Source organism: Pseudophryne corroboree, chromosome 6 (assembly GCF_028390025.1).
Source record: "Pseudophryne corroboree isolate aPseCor3 chromosome 6, aPseCor3.hap2, whole genome shotgun sequence".
NCBI lineage: Eukaryota > Metazoa > Chordata > Amphibia > Anura > Myobatrachidae > Pseudophryne > Pseudophryne corroboree.
Window position 1 is genome coordinate 252,695,826 of NC_086449.1, and position 23,388 is coordinate 252,719,213.

The 23,388-nt window shown below is 47.7% G+C and overlaps 1 long non-coding RNA gene across 1 annotated transcript in view; it reads right to left on the reverse strand.

Annotated features, from left to right (window-relative positions):
- The window catches only part of LOC134931969 (uncharacterized), a 66,641-nt gene that overhangs the window by 13,099 nt on the left and 30,154 nt on the right, over positions 1 to 23,388 (reverse strand). The window contains exon 2 of the long non-coding RNA XR_010179212.1: positions 20,187 to 20,345. This is a non-coding gene — a long non-coding RNA (uncharacterized LOC134931969). The remainder of the gene's footprint in view (positions 1 to 20,186; positions 20,346 to 23,388) is intronic.

Below are 23,388 nucleotides of genomic sequence, written 5' to 3' on the forward strand. Positions count from 1 at the left end.
CTCAAAGAGCCCGAGGCTGGTTATGCTTAGGAGGGGGGACCCCACGCATTTTTTTTCTCCGTTTTACAGTGTTTATTTTAAAAAATAAATAAAAATGAACCCCAGCACGGATCACACAGATCCGGCCGAGATTCATTGTGATAAAGTCGGCAGTGTTTTGCTAATCACTGCCGTAAAAAACGGTAAAAAAACACGAATGACATCGACATCGGAACAAATGAAAAATCCGAATATGACAGCTTAGTAAATTAGGCGTAATAAATTCAAAAAGTTGCAGTTTTACACTTTCGATGTCATTCGTGATTGAACTTTGACCTTTTTCCGAAAATTACGAATGTTAGTAAATATACCCCCATGTATCTTGGGCGATCCTGGACCCATTGCCTAGCTTCTTGCTCAGCGCACTTGTTCTGTTAGGTCATGATGTCACGTCACATGCACCTGGGGGACACCTCTGCACCCTAGTATGGCACATGGGGTAGTATTAGGTAAAATCAGCACCCTAAATTCATATGAACTGGAAATGCCTGCAGATATGGTAGTCACACCATCTGCTTCCAGCTGTCCTACCATCCTATCATCACATGGGTGAGATGTTGCCTCCATTCCTCTGCAAAGTGTCACTTCATGCCTCTCCAAAATCAACTCTGCAGACTCTCCTCAACAAATGAATGCTCTAAATGTAATGTATGCCTCCCCAGGTCAATTTATGTACCACTCCAGTCACAGAAAGTGGGCCAACCCATGGTTTTAATTTCTTTCACAGGACAGCTCCGCCCAATTAATTTCAACCCAACAACTTCAGTTAATTCCTTCTATAATGTTCTCCACCTTAGGCCATTTCTACCTAGCAGTTTTGGTGGTCAGAAACTATTATGGTTCCAATGGGACTTCACAGGCACTACCACTAACTGAACTGCCCCCATAGACCCTCATAGAGAAACACATAGAGGCACACACATAGGGGTAGATTGAATTACATGTGAGCTGGAGCCAGCAGTTGTTTTCTGCTTACACCTCCATAGGCTGTGAACAGAAAATCTGTGAGAGACAATCCATTACCATAAAGCCACCATCTAAATGAATCTGCCCAATAAAATCACAGACTGGGGCACACACAGACACTCACAGAGTCACACAGAAATAAAGAATTGACACAGACTGAGGCACACAATAGAGTATCTCCTCTGTTTTCTTCCCTCTCTCTCACTTTATAGGCTGGGTAGTTGTCACTCTGGAGCTTGCACTCAACCCCATCTTTTGTCCCATGGTACTTGCAGGACTACACAGTGTTGTGAAGCCCTGCTTAGTTTTGACCACTGATGGCTCTGCTATTGATTGTCGATGGTTTTAAACCATCTCACACAAGCCATTGATGGTGACCTATCAAAGTTTTCTGTTTTACTAAAGCACAGTTGGGGCCTGCACATGCGCAAAACGTATTTGTGCTTCACCATTGGGCTCAGCCATCGATTATCATCGTTGGCGGGCCAATGGTGAAAACGCCATCATCCTCAGTCATTAATGGTTGCTAAACCATCGACAGTTGATGGCAGTCCCCTCCTCTTCTCGTCAGACCATTCCCTACCTCACCTTTCCTCATCTACATGACAGTTTTACCCAGAGGAATTTATAATGGCAGAACCAGGATTTTTTTATTTTATTTTAATATTATTGCAGTTTATTATGCAGCTATTTAGTAAGTATACTTCATTATATCATCTAACAGTGAAGCAGAGAGATTTATTTTAAAGGAAAAGCACACAATTACAATTTGTTTTCAGCCTTAATAAGACGTCATAAAGAACTATACAATACATAAAACAGTTAATCTCATTGGTAAGATTAAAACAATTGGAAACTAAAGTTTCTATGCATTATATATATATGTATCTGTCATGCCGCCGCCGCGGCCGCCGTACTTACCCCTCCGGACACGCTGGGTCTCCGTGCGGCCGTCCTCGCCGGCGGTCTCCGGCTCCCGGCGCTCCGTCCCGCGATCGTGAGTGTGGACGTCGCGGGTACGCCCGGCGTCCACTGAAGGTGCGGGTGACATCATCAACACTTCCCACCAATCAGGTACTGGCGGGAAGTTCAAATTCAGACGCCGGGCTGAACTCCGGCGCCTGAGTATCATCTTTTCTACTTAGAAGTTGTGATCTCCAGTGCTCCTGTATTGCTGTGGCTCTCCGTGCCTCCAAGCACCTCAGCGTCTCCACGCACCTCAGTGCCTCCAAGCACCTCAGCGTCTCCACGCACCTCAGTGCCTCCAAGCACCTCAGCGTCTCCACGCACCTCAGTGCCTCCAAGCACCTCAGCGTCTCCACGCACCTCAGTGCCTCCAAGCACCTCAGCGTCTCCACGCACCTCAGTGCCTCCAAGCACCTCAGCATCTCCAAGCACCTCAGTGCCTCCAAGCACCTCAGCGTCTCCACGCACCTCAGTGCCTCCAAGCACCTCAGCGTCTCCACGCACCTCAGTGCCTCCAAGCACCTCAGCGTCTCCAAGCACCTCAGCGTCTCCACGCACCTCAGTGCCTCCAAGCACCTCAGTGTCTCCGAGCACCTCAGTGCCTCCAAGCATCTCAGTGCCCCCCAGCTCCTCAGTATCGCTCTCGGTGAGCTCACGGTATTCTTCACCAAATTCATCAGCGCCTTTACAAGTCTTGTCTTTCAGGAGACCTTCCGCATCCACACGTGCCTCCTGCCTGTCATCCAAATCCTGCATGAGGAAAATCTACATTCGGCCATCTCTGCTGCGGCCCAGTTGCGGTTCCTCTTCCCGGTCATCGGAAGAAACCCCGAGTCCACAACACTCCCAAACCAGGTCAGTGATAGTATACTCAGGCCTCATGGACCCGGGGGATCGGAACACAGACTCGAGCGCCATCCAAAGTTTGGCTTCCCGAGTTCAGACTCAGGAGGCGACACAGGGCCAGGTGATGCAATATCTCCAGGAATTGTCCGGCCGATTGGATCAAATTCAAGCATCCTTAGCTTCCGTAATTCCGGTTTCAGTTCCCGTAACTGCTCCAGTTGCCGTTTCCAGTAATGTCCAACCTCCGGCCGGTACCAGGTCACGCCTTCAGCTTCCTACTCCTTCCCGCTATAATGGGAATCCAAAGAATTGCCGTGGTTTTTTAAACCAGTGCGAGGTGCACTTCGAGCTTCTCTCTCATAATTTCCCTACGGATCGGTCTAAGGTGGCGTATATTATTTACCTGCTCGAAGGGTCAGCGTTGGATTGGGTGTCTCCGTTATGGGAACGATCTGATCTTGTGGTTTCCAACTACACCAACTTCATCACGTCCTTTCGAAGAATCTTCGACGAGCCCGGCAGGATGACCACTGCTTCTTCTGACTTGCTCCGTGTCGGTCAGGGCTCCCGCTCCGTGGGTCAGTACGTGGTTCATTTCCAGACCATTGCCTCTGAACTTTGCTGGAATAATGACGCCATGAGGGCTGCCCAGAGTCGGCCCTAACCAATATGATGCCCTAGGCAAGATTTTGGCTGCTGCCCCTTAGCACCACCGCTGGTTCTGCCTCTGACCTTGCACCTCTTTCCCAGCACCATCACCCCTCACCCATAGCAGTCCTTGTACCCCCTATATTTTAAATAGGAACAGTTCACACATTTGATGCACAGCCCAAAAAGGGGCATCTTCTTGCTGGGAAGGGGCATGGCCACACAATAGTAACCCCAATTCCAATTACGCCACACAGTACTGCAACTTTATTCACATTTTATCTTGCAATAGTGTCCATAATTCATATTACATCCCACAGTAGTATCACTTTACCTTATAAACGTTACTCCTCACAGTAGAGCCCCTTATTCACATTACATCACGCTGAATTGCTCCTTATTCACATTACACCACACCTTATTGCTCTTTATTCACATTAGACGACACAGTAGGGCCCTTTCTATATGCAACGCCACATAGTAGAGCACCTTATACACATAATGCCACACATTAGTAATGCATTTATACACAATTCCACACAGTAATGCCCCTCACACATATGAGACACATTAATGTCCTTATAAACATAATGAACCTTACACATTATGACAACCTTTATTAATGCCCTTTTACACATAATGTCCCTTACACATATGCCGCACATTATTAATGCCCTTATACACATAATGACACACATAGTGCCCCCTACACATTTGCTGCACATTATTAGTGCCCCTATACACATAATGACACACATACAGTAGTACCCTGTTACACATATGCCGCACATTATTAATGCCCTTATACACATAATGACACACATAGTGGCCCTTTACACATATGTTGCACATTATTAATGCATTTTTACATGACACACATAATGCTCCTTACACATATTTCGAACACTACTGCACAACCAACCCACTCACATGCACACAACACTCACACTTCCACTAACACTGTGACCTCTGCCTCTGCTTGGATACAGATGTGTCCTCAGAAATCTTGCATCAATGCTAACGTTGGGCACTTTTTTTTTAATGAAAATGCATCTTATTTGCATTGCTATGTGGCTAGGATGCACAAGCAGCTTCTGCTGATTAAACTGATATGCAGCATGCCTATATACTATATGAGACTGTGGCTGTATCTGCATATGAAATGCTACATACAGAATATAGGCATGCCGCATATCATTTTAATCAGCAGAAGCTGATGATGCCCCTAGGCATATCAAATGCCCTAGGCAATTGCCTAGTTTGCCTATGCCTATGGCCGGCTCTGGGGCTGCCTTTTGGAACGGTCTCTCCGACCGGCTGAAAGATGAGTTGGTCACTAGGGATCTGCCGGATCCATTAGAAGAGTTGATCTCCCCCTGCGTCAAGATGGATCTTCGGATGCAGGAGCGTGGAGGAGAACGTAGTCATTCAGATCGTTCCAGGTTCCGGTTTGCTCCTCCAAGGCCGGCAGCTGTGCCCAGTTCGGACGAACCCATGCAAATTAACCGGTCCCGACTGTCTCCGGAGGAACAACAGCGTCGTCGTGAGGGTAAACTTTGCCTTTACTGTGGAGCCGCAGATCATTTCCTCAAGTTTTGTAAATCAAGTCCGGGAAACGGGCAGGCCTAGCTTGTTCCGGAGGAGTCAAGTTGGGAGTCACGTCCAAATCTTCTCCGACTTTGGATTGCTTACTTTCCGTGTCTTTGACCTCCAAGTCAGTTGCCAAATCTTTTAATGCCCTATTGGACTCTGGGGCTGCTGGTAATTTTGTTTCTTTCTCCTGTGCCCAAGGTCTGGATTTAAAGTTGCGGTCTATCAAACGGCCTATTTCTTTGACTGCTATTAATGGAACCAGAATATCCAATGGCCTCATTACATATCGCACAGAGCCCGTTAGGCTGCAGATCGGAGCGCTACATCAAGAACATCTAGAACTCCTAGTGATTCCGGAGATGCCTCACGACCTTGTCCTCGGGTTGCCTTGGCTCAAAACCCATAATCCCCACGTCGACTGGAAGTCTTCACAAATTCTGTCTTGGAGTTCTTTTTGTCACGCTAACTGTCTCACTCCTGTCTGTCCGCTCCGTGTCTCTTCTAAGTCGGATGAAGAGCTTATTCCAGAGGCGTATCAAGAGTACAAGGATGTGTTTTCGGAACATGCGGCTGACCAGTTACCACCCCATAGGCCTTGGGACTGTCCCATTGACCTAATCCCAGAGAAAATGCCGCCACGTGGCCGCACATATCCTTTGTCACTTCCCGAGACTCAAGCCATGTCGGACTATATTAAGTCCAATCTTCTCAAGGGATTCATTCGCCCCTCTACCTCCCCGGCTGGAGCAGGTTTCTTTTTCGTGAAGAAGAAGGACGGGGAGTTAAGACCATGTATCGATTACCGCGGCCTAAACGATATCACCGTAAAAAATAAATACCCCTTGCCACTAATTACAGAGCTATTTGATAGGGTTCGTGGCGCCCACGTTTTTTCCAAGCTCGATTTGAGGGGAGCCTATAATCTTATACGTATCCGAGAAGGGGATGAATGGAAGACAGCCTTCAATACGAGGGATGGGCATTACAAATATCTGGTGATGCCGTTCGCCCTTAGTAATGCCCCCGCCGTCTTTCAAGGATTCATCAACGAGATCTTTCGAGACATGTTATATCGAAGTGTTGTGGTATATTTAGACGACATACTGATTTTTCCCAAAGATCTTACTGAACACAGGACACAGGTCAAAGAGGTGCTCCACCGTTTACGAAAGAATCATCTCTATGCTAAGATTTCCAAATGTACCTTCGAAGTAACATCAATTCCGTTCCTCGGTTATATCATCTCGGGGAAGGAGCTTCGCATGGACCCGGAGAAACTTTCCGCCATTCGTGACTGGACTCAGGTTCTCTCTTTGAAAGCAATACAAAGATTCCTGGGCTTTGCGAATTATTACAGGAAATTCATTAGGGGTTTCTCCACCATAGTCGCACCCATTACCGCCTTGACCAGAAAGGGCTCCAACCCGGGTTTGCGGTCTCCCGAGGCCATGGAAGCTTTCACCTATTTAAAATCAGCTTTTATGTCAGCCCCGGTCCTCCAACAACCAAATTTCGAAGAACCTTTCTTCCTGGAAGTTGATGCGTCCTCGGTCGGAGTCGGAGCCGTTCTCTCCCAGTACTCCTCGGATAAGAAATTGCATCCATGTGGCTTCCACTCTCGTAAATTCTCTCCGGCCGAACGGAATTATTCTATTGGTGATCAGGAACTTTTAGCAATAAAATCCGCTTTGGAGGAGTGGAGGTATCTTTTAGAAGGGGCCAAACATGTAATTACTATCTACACCGATCACAAAAATTTGTTGTACATCAAAACCGCACAGTGTTTGAATCCTCGTCAAGCTAGATGGGCGCTTTTCTTCACTCGATTTTCTTTTGTTATCAAGTACCGGGCCGGGACTTTCAATACTAAAGCGGATGCACTTTCTCGTTCACAAACTCCCACATATGAAGAGAATTCTTTTGAGCGGAGATTAATTCTGAATCCAATTTCTGTTTCCGCTGCTTCCACTACTCCGAGTCCTCCCCCTGGAAGGATGTCTGTACCAACTAAATTCCGGCCGAAAATACTGCAGTGGGCTCATAACTCCAAGTTCTCCGGTCATCCTGGTGTCCAGAAGATGTTCAAGTTTCTGCAAAAATCTTACTGGTGGGACACCATGAGGAAGGATGTACAAGATTACGTTAACTCTTGCCCACAGTGTACGCAGCATAAATCTCCTCGTCTGCCTCCTGCCGGGTCGTCCTCTGTCCATTCCTTTGAAACCCTGGACTCATATTTCCATGGACTTCATTACCGAGTTGCCCTGTTCCAAAGGTTACAATACCGTCTGGGTGATTGTCGACCGTTTTTCTAAGATGGCGCACTTCATTTAATTGACGGGTCTGCCGACAGCTCCCAAATTGGCTCTATTATTCATCCAGGAACACTTTCGGTTGCACGGTTTACCTCAAGAAATAATCTCTGATCGAGGGGTACAGTTTACTGCAAGGTTCTGGAGAGCCCTCTGCTCAGCCTTACAAATTAAACTTAAATTTTCGTCTGCCTCTCATCCCCAAACGAATGGTCAAATGGAACGAGTCAACCAAGATTTGGAGACTTTCCTCCGCCTTTATCTCTCCCCTTCACAGGACAACTGGGTGGAGTTGTTACCTTGGGCGGAGTTTGCCCATAACCATTCTTTTCATTCTTCCACTGGCGAATCTCAGTTCTTCATCAACTATGGGTTCCACCCACGAGTTCCGGAATTGCCAATCCTTCCGACAGAAGAGGTTCCAGCTGTGACTTCCACTTTATCACACTTTAGCCAAATTTGGAGTAAGGTTCATGCTAGTCTTAAAAAGGTTTCTGTCCGATACAAGTACTTCTCGGACAAGAAACGGCGAGCCGCTCCTCAATACAAGGTTGGTGATAGGGTATGGCTATCCACACGTAATCTCCGGTTAAAGGTACCCACTATGAAGTTTGCTCCAAGGTTCATCGGTCCTTATCCTGTGCTACAAGTTCTGAATCCTGTGGTCTGCAAGTTGGGTTTACCTTCTCATCTACGCATACCAAATGCCTTCCATGTTTCTCTTCTGCGTCCTCTCGTCCTGAATCGTTTTCATTCAAAGTCTTCTAGCCCCACCTCAGTAGAAACTGAAACCGGTACAGACTTCGAGATCAAAACTATTCTGGACTCTCGTTATCATCATAAGAACCTGCAATATCTGTTAGAGTGGAAAGGTTATGGTCCTGAGGAGAGAAGTTGGATAAAAGCTTCTGAGATCTCAGCTCCTCGACTAATCTGGATTTTCCATTCTAGACACCCTACGAAGCCAGGGAAGTGTCCAGGTGCCACTCCTAGAGGAGGGGGTACTGTCATGCCGCGGCCGCGGCCGCCGTACTTACCCCTCCGGGCACGCTGGGTCTCCATGCGGCCGTCCTCGCTGGCGGTCTCCGGCTCCCGGCGCTCCGTCCCGCGATCGTGAGTGTGGACGTCGCGGGTATGCCCGGCGTCCACTGAAGGTGCTGGTGACGTCATCAACACTTCCCACCAATCAGGTACTGGCGGGAAGTTCAAATTCAGACGCCGGGCTGAACTCCGGCGCCTGAGTATCATCTTTTCTACTTAGAAGTTGTGATCTCCAGTGCTCCTGTATTGCTGTGGCTCTCCGTGCCTCCAAGCACCTCAGCGTCTCCACGCACCTCAGTGCCTCCACGCACCTCAGCGCCTCCAAGCACCTCAGCGTCTCCACGCACCTCAGTGCCTCCAAGCACCTCAGCGTCTCCACGCACCTCAGTGCCTCCAAGCACCTCATCGTCTCCACGCACCTCAGTGCCTCCAAGCACCTCAGCATCTCCACGCACCTCAGTGCCTCCAAGCACCTCAGCGTCTCCACGCACCTCAGTGCCTCCAAGCACCTCAGCGTCTCCACGCACCTCAGTGCCTCCAGGCACCTCAGCATCTCCACGCACCTCAGTGCCTCCAAGCACCTCAGTGTCTCCGAGCACCTCAGTGCCCCCCAGCTCCTCAGTATCGCTCTCGGTGAGCTCACGGTATTCTTCACCAAATTCATCAGCGCCTTTACAAGTCTTGTCTTTCAGGAGACCTTCCGCATCCACACGTGCCTCCTGCCTGTCATCCAAATCCTGCATGAGGAAAACCTACATTCGGCCATCTCTGCTGCGGCCCAGTTGCGGTTCCTCTTCCCGGTCATCGGAAGAAACCCAGAGTCCACAACACTCCCAAACCAGGTCAGTGATACTATCTATATGTATATATATTTATATATATATATGTATATATATATGTGTGTGTGTGTATATATGTATGTATGTATATATATAGTATATATATATATATATATATATATATATAGAGAGAGAGAGAGAGAGAGAGAGAGAGAGAGAGAGAGAGACTTCCATTTTTAACCCAATAAAATCAATATATTAGTTCTATATCTCATACAGGTACCATATTTTAAAAAAATGGCTTTATGGTTGATTGACACTTCCTGTATATTCTGTATATGAATGATAAATACACTTTGCCACAAAGGGCATGAGTTACATTTTTGGCATATTCAGTGTTAAAATAATTCATAATGGAAAAGTAACTCCACCTCGTGTCGTCTTAGTAACAATCACATAAGTTTATTTACCAGCTATAATCAGTACCAAAGGTCATGAGTTTTGCAGTGCTACGTGAAGATCTGCACCTTCTAAAAGCCCAGCAAATCTCCTTTGAGGAACAGGTGTCGTATTAGTGTGTGTGTATTAGAAGTACTATAAAAATGTAATCACTGCAGTAAAATAGCCTTGATTACTTTTAGTATATTAAATTACCATACATGACAAACACGCTTTTCTCTTAACCATGATCACCCTGCATAGATAGCAATAACAGCAGTGTCATCAGGACTTTTCCCTAAGGAAATTTGCTTATGCCATGGGTTTTGAAATGGATTGTACAGTCCTATCTAGCCCCCTTCTATGTTTACAGAGATACGTTATTATTTTCCAATCTGCTATTATATATTGCTGGCAACAGTATAACACCATATCAAAGTGAAATAGAAGGAAGATTAATAAATCAATCAATTGTTTAGTAAAGTATATAAATAGCTATCATTCTGTCACAGATGCCTTTGGGGTATATGCAATTGCAGTCGAATTGCCGAAAATGTCGAAAAACGGGTCATTTACGACATAAAAAACCTGTCGAATTTGTTTCGACAATTCAATACAGTACTTTTCGACAAAAAACCTGCCATTTCATTTTCGACTTTTGGCAATTAAACATTTTATCAATTCGACATGTCTGCAATGTTAAAATGCAGCTTTTCGACAAAAGTATATTCAATTGAAGAATGTCGATTCGACAACAGTGCTTTTCGACAGTCAATTCGTCAATTTCATTCCGCCTCATTTTTCTGTCGTGATCTAATGTAATTTTTTTAAAACATGTATTTTTTGGTGCTTTTTTTTATTGCTAATAGCATATCTATTTATATTTGAAGGGATTATCTACTTGGTTTGTCTATTTAGGAGCCACAAGTATTATTTAATCGATTTTTTAAAAGAATTTTTTTTTTTTTACTAACTACAATAATATGGAGAGATCAGTGCATGTTTTTCAGTTGGAAGGGGTGTGAAATGGTTAAAAATCCTGAAAAAAATAAGATTTTACTCACCGGTAAATCTATTTCTCGTAGTCCGTAGTGGATGCTGGGTACTCCGTAAGGACCATGGGGAATAGACGGGCTCCGCAGGAGACTGGGCACTCTTAAAAGAAAGATTAGGTACTATATCTGGTGTGCACTGGCTCCTCCCTCTATGCCCCTCCTCCAGACCTCAGTTAGGGAAACTGTGCCCGGAAGAGCTGACATTATTAGGAAAGGATTTGGAATCCAGGGTAAGACTCATACCAGCCACACCAATCACACCGTACAACTTGTGATAACTATACCCAGTTAACAGTATGAACAACAACTGAGCCTCATTAAACTGATGGCTCAGAACAAAAAACCCTATAGTTAAGCAATAACTATATACAAGTATTGCAGAATTCCGCACTTGGGACGGGCTCCCAGCATCCACTACGGACTACGAGAAATAGATTTACCGGTGAGTAAAATCTTATTTTCTCTGACGTCCTAGTGGATGCTGGGTACTCCGTAAGGACCATGGGGATTATACCAAAGCTCCCAAACGGGCGGGAAAGTGCGGATGACTCTGCAGCACCGAATGAGCAAACTCAAGGTCCTCCTCAGCCAGGGTATCAAACTTGTAGAATTTTGCGAACGTGTTTGATCCCGACCAGGTAGCAGCTCGGCAAAGTTGTAAAGCCGAGACCCCTCGGGCAGCCGCCCAAGAAGAGCCCACCTTCCTCGTGGAATGGGCTTTGACTGAGTTAGGATGCGGCAGTCCAGCCGCAGAATGTGCAAGTTGAATCGTGCTACAGATCCAGCGAGCAATAGTCTGCTTAGAAGCAGGAGCACCCAGCTTGTTGGGTGCATGCAGGATAAACAGCGAGTCAGTTTTTCTGACTCTAGCCGTCCTGGAAACATAGATTTTCAGGGCCCGGACTACATCCAGCAACTTGGAAGCCTCCAAGTCCCGAGTAGCCGCAGGCACCACAATAGGTTGGTTCAAATGAAACGCTGATACCACCTTAGGGAGAAATTGGGGACGAGTCCTCAATTCTGCCCTGTCCATATGGAAGATCAGATAGGGGCTTTTACAGGACAAAGCCGCCAATTCTGACACACGCCTAGCCGAAGCCAAGGCCAAAAGCATGACCACTTTCCACGTGAGATATTTCAACTCCACGGTCTGAAGTGACTCAAACCAATGTGATTTTAGGAAATCCAACACAACGATGAGATCCCAAGGTGCCACTGGAGGCACAAAAGGGGGCTGAATATGCAGCACTCCCTTAACAAACGTCTGAACTTCAGGCAGTGAAGCCAGTTCTTTTTGAAAGAAAATAGACAGGGCCGAAATCTGGACTTTAATGGATCCCAATTTTAGGCCCATAGTCACTCCTGACTGTAGGAAGTGCAGAAATCGACCCAACCTGAAATTCTTCTGTTGGGGCCTTCATAGCCTCACACCAAGCAACATATTTTCGCCATATGCGGTGATAATGTTTTGCTGTCACATCCTTCCTAGCTTTTATCAGCGTAGGAATGACTTCAACCGGAATGCCCTTTTCCATCAGAATCCGGCGTTCAACCGCCATGCCGTCAAACGCAGCCGCGGTAAGACTTGGAACAGACAGGGCCCCTGCTGTAGCAGGTCCTGTCTGAGAGGCAGAGGCCAAGGGTCCTCTGAGATCATTTCTTGTAGTTCCGGGTACCAAGTCCTTCTTGGCCAATCCGGAACGATGAGTATAGTTCTTACTCCTCTCTTTCTTATTATCCTCAGTACCTTTGGTATGAGAGGAAGAGGAGGGAACACATAAACTGACTGGTACACCCACGGTGTCACTAGAGCGTCCACAGCTATCGCCTGAGGGTCCCTTGACCTGGCGCAATATCTTTTTAGCTTTTTGTTGAGGCGGGACGCCATCATGTCCACCTGTGGCCTTTCCCAACGATTTACAATCAGCTGGAAGACTTCTGGATGAAGTCCCCACTCTCCCGGGTGGAGGTCGTGCCTGCTGAGGAAGTCTGCTTCCCAGTTGTCCACTCCCGGAATGAACACTGCCGACAGTGCTATCACGTGATTTTCCGCCCATCGGAGAATCCTTGTGGCTTCTGCCATCGCCATCCTGCTTCTTGTGCCGCCCTGTCGGTTTACATGGGCGACCGCCGTGATGTTGTCTGACTGAATCAGCACCGGCTGGTTTTGAAGCAGGGGTTTTGCCTGACTTAGGGCATTGTAAATGGCCCTTAGTTCCAGAATATTTATGTGTAGGGAAGCCTCCTGACTCGACCATTGTCCTTGGAAGTTTCTTCCCTGAGTGACTGCCCCCCAACCTCGGAGGCTTGCATCCGTGGTCACCAGGACCCAGTCCTGTATGCCGAATCTGCGGCCCTCGAGAAGATGAGTACTCTGCAGCCACCACAGCAGAGACACCCTGGCCCTCGGGGACAGGGTGATCAGCCGATGCATCTGAAGATGCGATCCGGACCACTTGTCTAACAGATCCCACTGAAAGATCCTTGCATGGAACCTGCCGAATGGAATTGCCTCGTAAGAAGCTACCATCTTTCCCAGGACTCGCGTGCAGTGATGCACCGACACCTGTTTTGGTTTCAGGAGGTCTCTGACCAGAGATGACAACTCCTTGGCCTTCTCCTCCGGTAGAAACACCTTCTTCTGTTCTGTGTCCAGAATCATACCCATTAACAGCAGACGCGTCGTAGGAACCAGCTGCGACTTTGGGATATTCAGAATCCAGCCGTGCTGTTGTAGCACTTCCTGAGATAGTGCTACTCCGACCAACAACTGCTCCCTGGACCTCGCCTTTATAAGGAGATCGTCCAAGTACGGGATAATTATAACTCCCTTCTTTCGAAGGAGTATCATCATTTCGGCCATTACTTTGGTAAATACCCTCGGTGCCGTGGACAGACCAAACGGCAACGTCTGGAATTGGTAATGGCAGTCCTGTACCACAAACCAGAGGTACACCTGGTGAGGTGTGTAAATGGGGACATGTAGGTAAGCATCCTTGATGTCCAGGGATACCATGTAATCCCCCTCTTCCAGGCTTGCAATAACCGCCCTGAGCGATTCCATTTTGAACTTGAACTTCCTTATATAAGTGTTCAAGGATTTCAAATTTAGAATGGGTCTCACCAAACCGTCTGGTTTCGGTACCACAAACATTGTGGAATAGTAACCCCGTCCCTGTTGAAGGAGGGGAACTTTGATTATCACCTGCTGGAGGTACAGCTTGTGAATTGCCGCCAGTACTACCTCCCTGTTCTGGGGAGTAGCTGGCAAGGCTGATTTGAGGTAACGGCGAGGGGGAGACATCTCGAACTCCAGCTTGTATCCCTGAGATACCACTTGTAGAACCCAGAGATCCACCTGTGAGCGAACCCACTGGTCGCTGAAGTTCCGGAGACGGGCCCCCACCGCACCTGGCACCACATGTGGAGCCCCAGCGTCATGCGGTGGACTTAGTGGAAGCAGGGGAGGATTTTTGTTCTTGGGAACTGGCTGTATGGTGCAGCTTTTTCCCTCTACCCCTGCCTCTGGGCAGAAAGGACGCGCCTCTAACCCGCTTGCCTTTCTGAGGCCGAAAGGACTGTACTTGATAATACGGTGCTTTCTTAGGCTGTGACGGAACCTGAGGTAAAAAAGTCGACTTCCCAGCTGTTGCTGTGGATACGAGGTCCGAAAGACCGTCCCCAAACAATTCCTCACCCTTATAAGGCAAAATTTCCATGTGCATTTTAGAGTCAGCATCACCTGTCCACTGCCGAGTCCATAATACTCTCCGGGCAGAAATGGACATCGCATTAATTCTAGATGCCAGCCGGCAAATGTCCATCTGTGTATCTCTCATATATAAGACTACGTCTTTAATATGCTCTATGGTTAGCAATATAGTGTCCCTGTCCAGGGAATCAATGTTATCAGACAGGGAATCAGACCACGCTGCTGCAGCACTACACATCCATGCTGAAGCAATAGCAGGTCTCAGTATAGTACCTGAGTGTGTATACACAGACTTCAGGATAGCCTCCTGCTTTCTATCTGCAGGCTCCTTTAAGGCGGCCGTATCCTGAGAAGGCAGTGCCACCTTTTTTGATAAGCGTGTGAGCGCCTTGTCCACCTTAGGGGATGTCTCCCAGCGTAACCTATCCGTTGGCAGGAAAGGGTACGCCATTAGTAACCGCTTAGAAATTACTAGTTTCTTATCTGGGGAACCCCACGCTTCTTCACACAATTCATTTAACTCATCAGATGGGGGAAAAGTCACTGGCTGCTTTTTCTCCCCAAACATAATACCCTTTTTTGTGGTAACCGGGTTAATGTCAGAAATGTGCAACACATTTTTCATTGCCGTAATCATGCATCGGATGGCCCTTGTGGATTGTACATTTGTCTCATCCTCGTCGACACTGGAGTCAGACTCCGTGTCGACATCTGTGTCTGCCACCTGAGGTAGCAGGCGTTTTTGAGCCCCTGATGGCCTCTGTGACGCTTGGGCAGGCGCGGGCTGAGATGCCGGCTGTCCCAAAGCTGTTACATCATCAAACCTTTTATGCAAGGAGTTGACACTGTCGGTTAATACCTTCCACATATCCATCCACTCTGGTGTCGGCCCCGCAGGGGGCGACATCACACTTATCGGCTCCTGCTCCGCCTCCACGTAAGCGTCCTCATCAAACATGTCGACAGCCGTACCGACACACCGCACACACACACACAGGGAATGCTCTGACTGAGGACAGGACCCCACAAAGTCCTTTGGGGAGACAGAGAGAGGGTATGCCAGCACACACCACAGCGCTATATAACCAGGGATTTACACTAAAGTGAGTGATTATTCCCTATAGCAGCTTAATATACACAGTTTGCGCCTAAATTTAGTGCCCCCCTCTTTTTACCCTTGAAGCCTGGAAACTGCAGGGGAGAGCCTGGGGAGCTGCCTTCCAGCGGAGCTGTGAAGAGAAAATGGCGCCCGTGGGCTGAGGAAGATAGCCCCGCCCCTTTCTCGGCGGACTTCTCCCGCTTTTTTATATGCGTTATGGCGGGGGATTATGCACATATACAGTATATTAGCTGTATTATGTGCTGTTTAGCCATGTAAGGTACTCTAATTGCTGCCCAGGGCGCCCCCCCCCAGCGCCCTGCACCCATCAGTGACCGGAGTGTGTGGTGTGCAGAGGGAGCAATGGCGCACAGCTGCAGTGCTGTGCGCTACCTTAATGAAGACCGGAGTCTTCAGCCGCCGATTTTCAACTTCTCTTCGGTTCTTCTGGCTCTGCAAGGGGGACGGCGGCGCGGCTCCGGGACCGGACGACCGAGGACTGGGCCTGTGTTCGATCCCTCTGGAGCTAATGGTGTCCAGTAGCCTAAGAAGCCCAAGCTAGCTGCAAGCAGGTAGGTTCGCTTCTCTCCCCTCAGTCCCACGTAGCAGTGAGTCTGTTGCCAGCAGATCTCACTGAAAATAAAAAACCTAACAAATACTTTCTTTCTAGGAAGCTCAGGAGAGCCCCTAGAGTGCATCCAGCTCTGGCCGGCACAGATTCTAACTGAGGTCTGGATGAGGGGCATAGAGGGAGGAGACAGTGCACACCAGATATAGTACCTAATCTTTCTTTTAAGAGTGCCCAGTCTCCTGCGGAGCCCGTCTATTCCCCATGGTCCTTACGGAGTACCCAGCATCCACTAGGACGTCAGAGAAAAATGCGTGGGGTCCCCCCTCCAAAGCATAACCAGCCTCTGGCTCTTTGAGCCGGTCCTGGTTGTAAAAATACGGGGGGAAAAATTACAGGGTTCCCCCGTATTTTAACAACCAGCACCGGGCTCTGCGCTTGGTCCTGGTGCCAAAAATATGGGGGACAAAAGACGTAGGGGTCCCCCGTATTTTTAACACCAGCACCGGGCTCCAGTAGCCAGAGAGATAATGCCACAGCCAGGGGACACTTTTATATTGGTCCCTGCGGCCGTGGCATTAAATCCCCAACTAGTCACCCCTGGCCGGGGTACCCTGGAGGAGTGGGGACCCCTTAAATCAAGGGGTCCCCCCCTCCAGCCACCCAAGGGTCAGGGGTGAAGCCCGAGGCTGTCCCCCCCCATCCAAGGGCGGCCTTTTGTGTAAAAAAAAAGAATATTGTTTTTTGACTGTGCTAGATTTGATCAATTCAACAATAATAGTGTAGTTAGTAAAAACACAATTTTTATTCCTAAAATCAATGCATTAGGTTTCAATTCAAGAATGAATACATAAAAATCAATGCATATCAGAAACAGTTAATATATATTCTATGTTTCATAAAAACAATTCTATGGGATTACCCAATACGCCAGGATAGTGATAATGGAATGTTAGAGTTTTGAGGTGACCGTTCCAGATTTTTCCCCTACAGAGCTAAAGTCCAGCATGAACAGAAGTTCAACTACAAAAAAAATACCAAAATAAAAAGCTTGGTGAATTATCTCCTATCTAAAGCGCCCGAGTACCCCTGGGTAACCTATTTCTCTACATGTTGGTGTGCATGTATGTAATAAAGTTGTACTATCACGGTGTGTGTATTGTTTTTATTTGGGTATTTTTTTGTATTAGAACTACAGGTACCAGCGGGCCCGTTTGCCTCCCGCATGCTGGTACTTGTGGTTCTCCAAGTACCAGCTTGCGGGGAGGCTTGCTGGGACTTGTAGTTCTGCTACAAAAAAATATTCTTTTTTTTACACAAAAGGCTATCAGCCCATCCGCCGCCCTTGGATGGGGGGGACAGCCTCGGGCTTCACCCCTGGCCCTTGGGTGGCTGGAGGGGGGGACCCCTTGATTTAAGGGGTCCCCACTCCTCCAGTGTACCCCGGCCAGGGGTGACTAGTTGGGGATTTAATGCCACAGCCGCAGGGACCAATATAAAAGTGTCCCCCGGCTGTGGCATTATCTCTCTGGCTAGTGGAGCCCGGTGCTGGTGTTAAAAATACGGGGGACCCCTACGTCTTTTGTCCCCCATATTTTTGGCACCAGGACCAGGCGCAGAGCCCGGTGCTGGTTGTTAAAATACGGGGGAAGCCCTGTCGTTTTTTCCCCTGTATTTTTACAACCAGGACCGGCTCAAAAAGCCCGAGGCTGGTTATGTTTAGGAGGGGGGACCCCACGCATTTTTTTTCAGGATTTATTGAACACTTTTGTGCCATCCATGAAGTTGAATCCAGGCCGCCCACTAATCGTCAATTGGTCCGTTTTTCGACAGCGGGACTGTCGAATCCGTTATTTATTGAATATGTCGAATTCGGGTCCCGGCGGGAGGGTTTCACTTGTCGAATCCAAAAACGGTCGAATTCCAGCCGGAATTCGACCGCAATTGCATATACCCCTTTGACAGACACTGGTACATTTTATGCATTTATTTTTACATATCTGAGATTCTTTAGATAGTAAGCTGTCACGTGCAGGGTCCCATCCCTCATCTGCTTTTTCTTCCCTCGCTTATATAGCTTGTATCCCGTGTTATGCAATTTTTTGTACTGTAAGTCTTTTGCATTTTTTTTGTGTTGTTTGCACTGCTTCTGTTCATGAACTACAGGTCTGATTCAGTGATGTAAGTAAACGCAATGTTTACGCATATCCCCAGGGCCAGATTAAAGCTTATGGGGGTCTCGTGTCAAGTAAATTATGGGGGTCCCCTCCAATACAATGACCCCTCACCCTGCTCCCCCCAAAATCAATATGGCGCCAGTGTGCCCCCTCTCCCGTTGCACCCGAGTACTCACCTCTCATGGCTGCATGCAGGGCAGAGCAGTTCCCGAGTACTTTCATCAGTGGCACAGGAGTGATGAGCACAACATGATAACGCACCATCCAATCATTACTGATTTGAAAAATGACAGGAGCTGACTGGCTGGTGCGTTATCACCTTGCACTTATCACTTCTTTATCCCTTCTCCAGGCTTAATACATTTGCCCCTCTGGGGCACAGGTGTGATGTGTCATGTGCCACTGATAAGGGTACTCTGGAGCCACGTTGTGCTGTGTGGGGCTCCCCTGTATGTGGCGGGCCCAGGGCGACCAACCCTGTCTAAACCCCCTCACTCCCTTAATCTGACCCTGAACATCTCCAATTTTTTTTTCTGTGCAGGCGCGGGGTCACACTGCGCATGTGCAGATCTGAGGATGTGATGACCTTCACAGTTCCTTCTAAGCCACAGCATGGGGGCATGGACAGGGCAGCAACGAACATCGTTCTCAAAAACAGGGGCGTATCAGCCCTGTTTTGTGGGCATGTAGAGGCTAGTGTCTGCATCTTCTGATGCAGCTTCACTGCCCTGGAAGCGTGACTTTACCGCCCATCCTGAGTAACCTTAGTGTTAAAGTATATTAAAAAGTATGTAACCCTGAGGGGGAGATATATGAAGCAGTGAAGAGTGAAGAAGTAAGCCAGTGGAGAAGATGCCCACAGCCAATGACGTGCGGTAGGGTGAGGCAGAGCCTTTCTTGTATACCAGTGTTTGCACCAGAATTTTGGCTGTATAAAATATATGAAAAATACAAAGGAAATGTTAGAAATATCTGCTTTGTATTATTCCAATGATTTTTTAGTCAAAACTCTGGAGCAAACAGTCTATAGGTGGGTACACACTAATAGATATAACTGCAGATCAATTGATCTGCAGATATATCTATGGACGGATCGGGCAGTGTGTTGTGCATACACACTGGCCGCCGCCCCGTACACACACAGCGACGCGCCAATATATCGGTAGATATATTGGCCGTCGGCTGTGCTGCGCGGCTGACGCGATACGTCTGTGAACGACGGAGCTCACAGACGTATCGGCCATACACACTGGCCGACGGACCCGCGATATATCGGCCGTTCAAGAGAATGGCCGATATATTGACCACTGTGTACGGGCCTTATGACAGGTGCCTATCTTTTCCGTACATCTCTGATCAAAACTGACCAAATTTCCAGGAGTTTATACTGCTGCACCTGTGTATAATGCCCACATGAACCCTATGGCTCATATATTGTGTGTAAATCCGGCTTTGGTACTAGCCAGTGTCTCCTGAGCCATTTACCTCACTGCACGTCCCTGCCCACAGCAACCAATCAGCTTTGAAGTAACATTTATCCAGTGCATTCTATAAATAGGTCGCAGCTGATTGGTTGCCATAGGCAACTTCTCTACTGGCACACTTCACCAATCTTTTCACTGCTTCATATACCTACTCCTTAGTTACTTAGAAGACTAAAATTCATGCAGATGATCTGATGCAGGTGTGCGGTGTGTGTTTGGTGCCGGGACAGACTGAGAGCAACCCAGCAACTGTCAGAGTGCTAGGATCACACCGAAAAATGGGTGTGTGAGTCACGCCCACCAAATGGCACATCAGCAGACACAAGGCCACACCCCCTTTCACGCAAGAAGTGCCGCGGAAGACTTGTACAGTGTAAACCATTAACCTCTACCTGGTATATAAGTATTATGAAAGATTTAAAACTCAGAGGATGGCATATCGCAGGCACATCGCTCCACTTACCTTGCACCCACACAGTAAAAAGAGTCATGTCGTTCTGTGGTAATTATCCACAGTGCACAGTTGGCAAGCATTGCGTATAATTGAAGTGCCCCAAGTGTGTCCATGCAGTCAAGTTCAATCCTGTGCTCTTTCAGCAATCTCTGGGGCAGATGTATTAACCTGGAGAAGGGATAAAGCAGTGATAAGTGCAAGATGACAACGCACCAGCCAATCATTACAGATTTGAAAAATGACAGTTAGGCGCTGACTGGCTGGTGCGTTATCGCCTTACACTTATCACTGCTTTATCACTTTATCGCTTCTCTAGGCTTAATACATCTGCCCCTCTGTTTCTCCAGCACCTTGCAGCCATCAGTATCACAGATCTTTATTTACCCATCAGAGAAGTGTGCAGGAAAATGTATGATGTTGGGGTAATATAAATTGTGCATATGAAGTGTGTACACACGGTGAGATCCTTGCTATGCCCGATTTTGACTATGCGATTTCCCTTGAATTACCCCAGAGCCCAGATAGCACAGATTTTGACTATCTGTGCTTGAGATTTTGTCTATGTCCGATTTTGACTAACGGTGTGTACACACGGTGAGATTCGGGCTAAATCCCAATTCTCACTGTGCGATGGGGACTAGGTCGGTATCGCAGGCAAAGATGACTGTGCTTGCGATACTGGCTTTGTACGATTTTGGCTAAGTGTAAATTTTGACTATCTTTTATACTAGATAGTCAAAATTGATTTGCCTGCACAGTCTATTGTGCTTGAGATACTGACCTTGCGGGACCGCACATCGGGATCGCAAGGTGACTTTCACCTTGCGATCTGCACTAACTTTCTTTGCGATTTTGACTATATAGTCAAAATCGCAAAAAAAATCTCACCGTGTGTACACACCTTTAGTGCCAATTTTGACTATACTTTGTACTAGATAGTACACTAGATAGTCAAGATTGACTTACCTGCACAGTCTATCTAGCCTTACAACACCGACCCCGCGGGAGTGCGCATCAGGATCGAATCGGTATTGCAAGCTACCTAACACCTTGAGATGTGCCTAACTTTCCTTAAGATTTTGACTATATAGTCAAAATCTTACAGATTTATTTCACCATGGCCCTCATTCCGAGTTGTTCGCTCGCTAGCTGCTGTTAGCAGCATTGCAAACGCTAGGCCGCCGCCCTCTGGGAGTGTATCTTAGCTTAGCAGAATAGCGAACGAAAGATTAGCAGAACTGCTACTAAAAATTTTCATGCAGTTTCTGAGTAGCTCCAGACCTACTCCTAGATTGAGATCACCTCAGTCAGTTTAGTTCCTGGTTTGACGTCACAAAACGCCCTGCGTTTGGCCAGCCACTCCACCGTTTCTCCAGCCACTCCTGCGTTTTTCCCTGGCACGCCTGCGTTTTTTAGCACACTCCCTGAAAACGGACAGTTACCTCCCAGAAACGCCCCTTTCCTGTCAATCACTCACCGATCAGCAGTGAGAATGAAAAGTGCCGCAGGAACACCAGCAACTCTACTAAGTTTTGTGTTAAATAACTTAGCGCATGCGTGCTGCGTACCATGCTTTCCGCCTAATCGCTGCGTTGCGAAAAACGGCAACGAGCGAACAACTTGGAATGACCACCCATGTGTACACACATTTTACACAGCATTTTACAAAGAATATTTCACATCAGCTACTGGCTCAGTATAGCTAATGCTCCCAACCGTCCCGATATCAGCTGGACAGTCTCATTTTTCAGGCACTGTTCCGCTGTCAGGCGCGGGGGGGGGGGGGGGGGGTTGGGAGACACTCGTCACACTGCAGAGCAGCTGTAATTGGACTCTGCTTCCATTCAGTCAGGGACCAGGAGGTGGCAGCCCAGCAACTGTCAAGGTATGGGCTGCCCTCAGGATGGTGTGATAATTACCAGCAATCACGGGTAGCTGGCAATAAGTGGGGCTAAATGACTAGCATTGTGTCATTTAGCCCAGTTCCTTGCCATGGACCAGCGAATCGCGGGAGTTTTCTGTGTTGGGCCACAGGCTATAGCTCCACTCCTCGCCACGGACCCATGGGCGTTTCACAGTATTGGGGCATTATGGCACAACAGTATGGCCCTGCGCCCCTGAAGTGGCGTGCACTGTATCCTCTCTGGGCTTCTCCCAGAGAGGAGACTTGCAAAATAGGTAAGTATGTGTTAGTACGGTCAGCCCATAAAGTAACAGTAACTGCAAAAATAGGATTTTAATACCTACCGGTAAATCCTTTTCTCTTATCCGTAGAGGATGCTGGGGTCACTTCAAGAACCATGGGGTATAGACGGGATCCGCAGGAGACATGGGCACTTTAAGACTTTCAAAGGGTGTGAACTGGCTCCTCCCTCTATGCCCCTCCTCCAGACTCCAGTTATAGGAACTGTTCCCAGAAAGACGGCCATTTCGAGGAAAAGGATTTATTGTTAAACCAAGGGGAGATACATACCAGCTCACACCTCAAGCACGCCGTACAACATGGCACTCAGCATAACGCAAGTCAACGGCATGAACAACGTCAGCAACAGGCTGACTAAAAGCTTAACACAACATGTGTTGAAACGTAACAAAAAACTACAGATACAGTACGCATTGGGACGGGCGCCCAACATCCTCTACGGACTTTAAGAAAAGGATTTACCGGTAGGTATTAAAATCCTATTTTCTCATACATCTTAGAGGATGCTGGGGTCACATCAAGAACCATGGGGTTATACCAAAGCTCTAGAACGGGCGGGAGAGTGCGGATGACTCTGCAGCACCGATTGACCAAACATGAGGTCCTCATCAGCCAGGGTATCAAACTTGTAGAACTTCGCAAAGGTGTTTGAACCCGACCAAGTAGCCGCTCAGCAAAGTTGTAATGCCGAAACCCCCCGGGCAGCCGCCCAGGACGAGCCCACCTTCCTGGTAGAATGGGCCTTCACTGATTTCGGTAACGGCAATCCAGCCGTAGAATGAGCATGCTGAATCGTATGACAGATCCAGCACGCAATAGTCTGCTTGGAAGCAGGAGCCCCAATCTTGTTGTGAGCATACAGGACAAACAGAGCCTCCGTTTTCCTAAACTGAGCCGTTCTGGCGACATAAATTTTCAAAGTTCTGACTACATCGAGAAACTTCGAATCCAGCAAGGCGTCAGTAGCTACTGGCACCACAATCGTTCAAGGGGAACGACAAAACCACT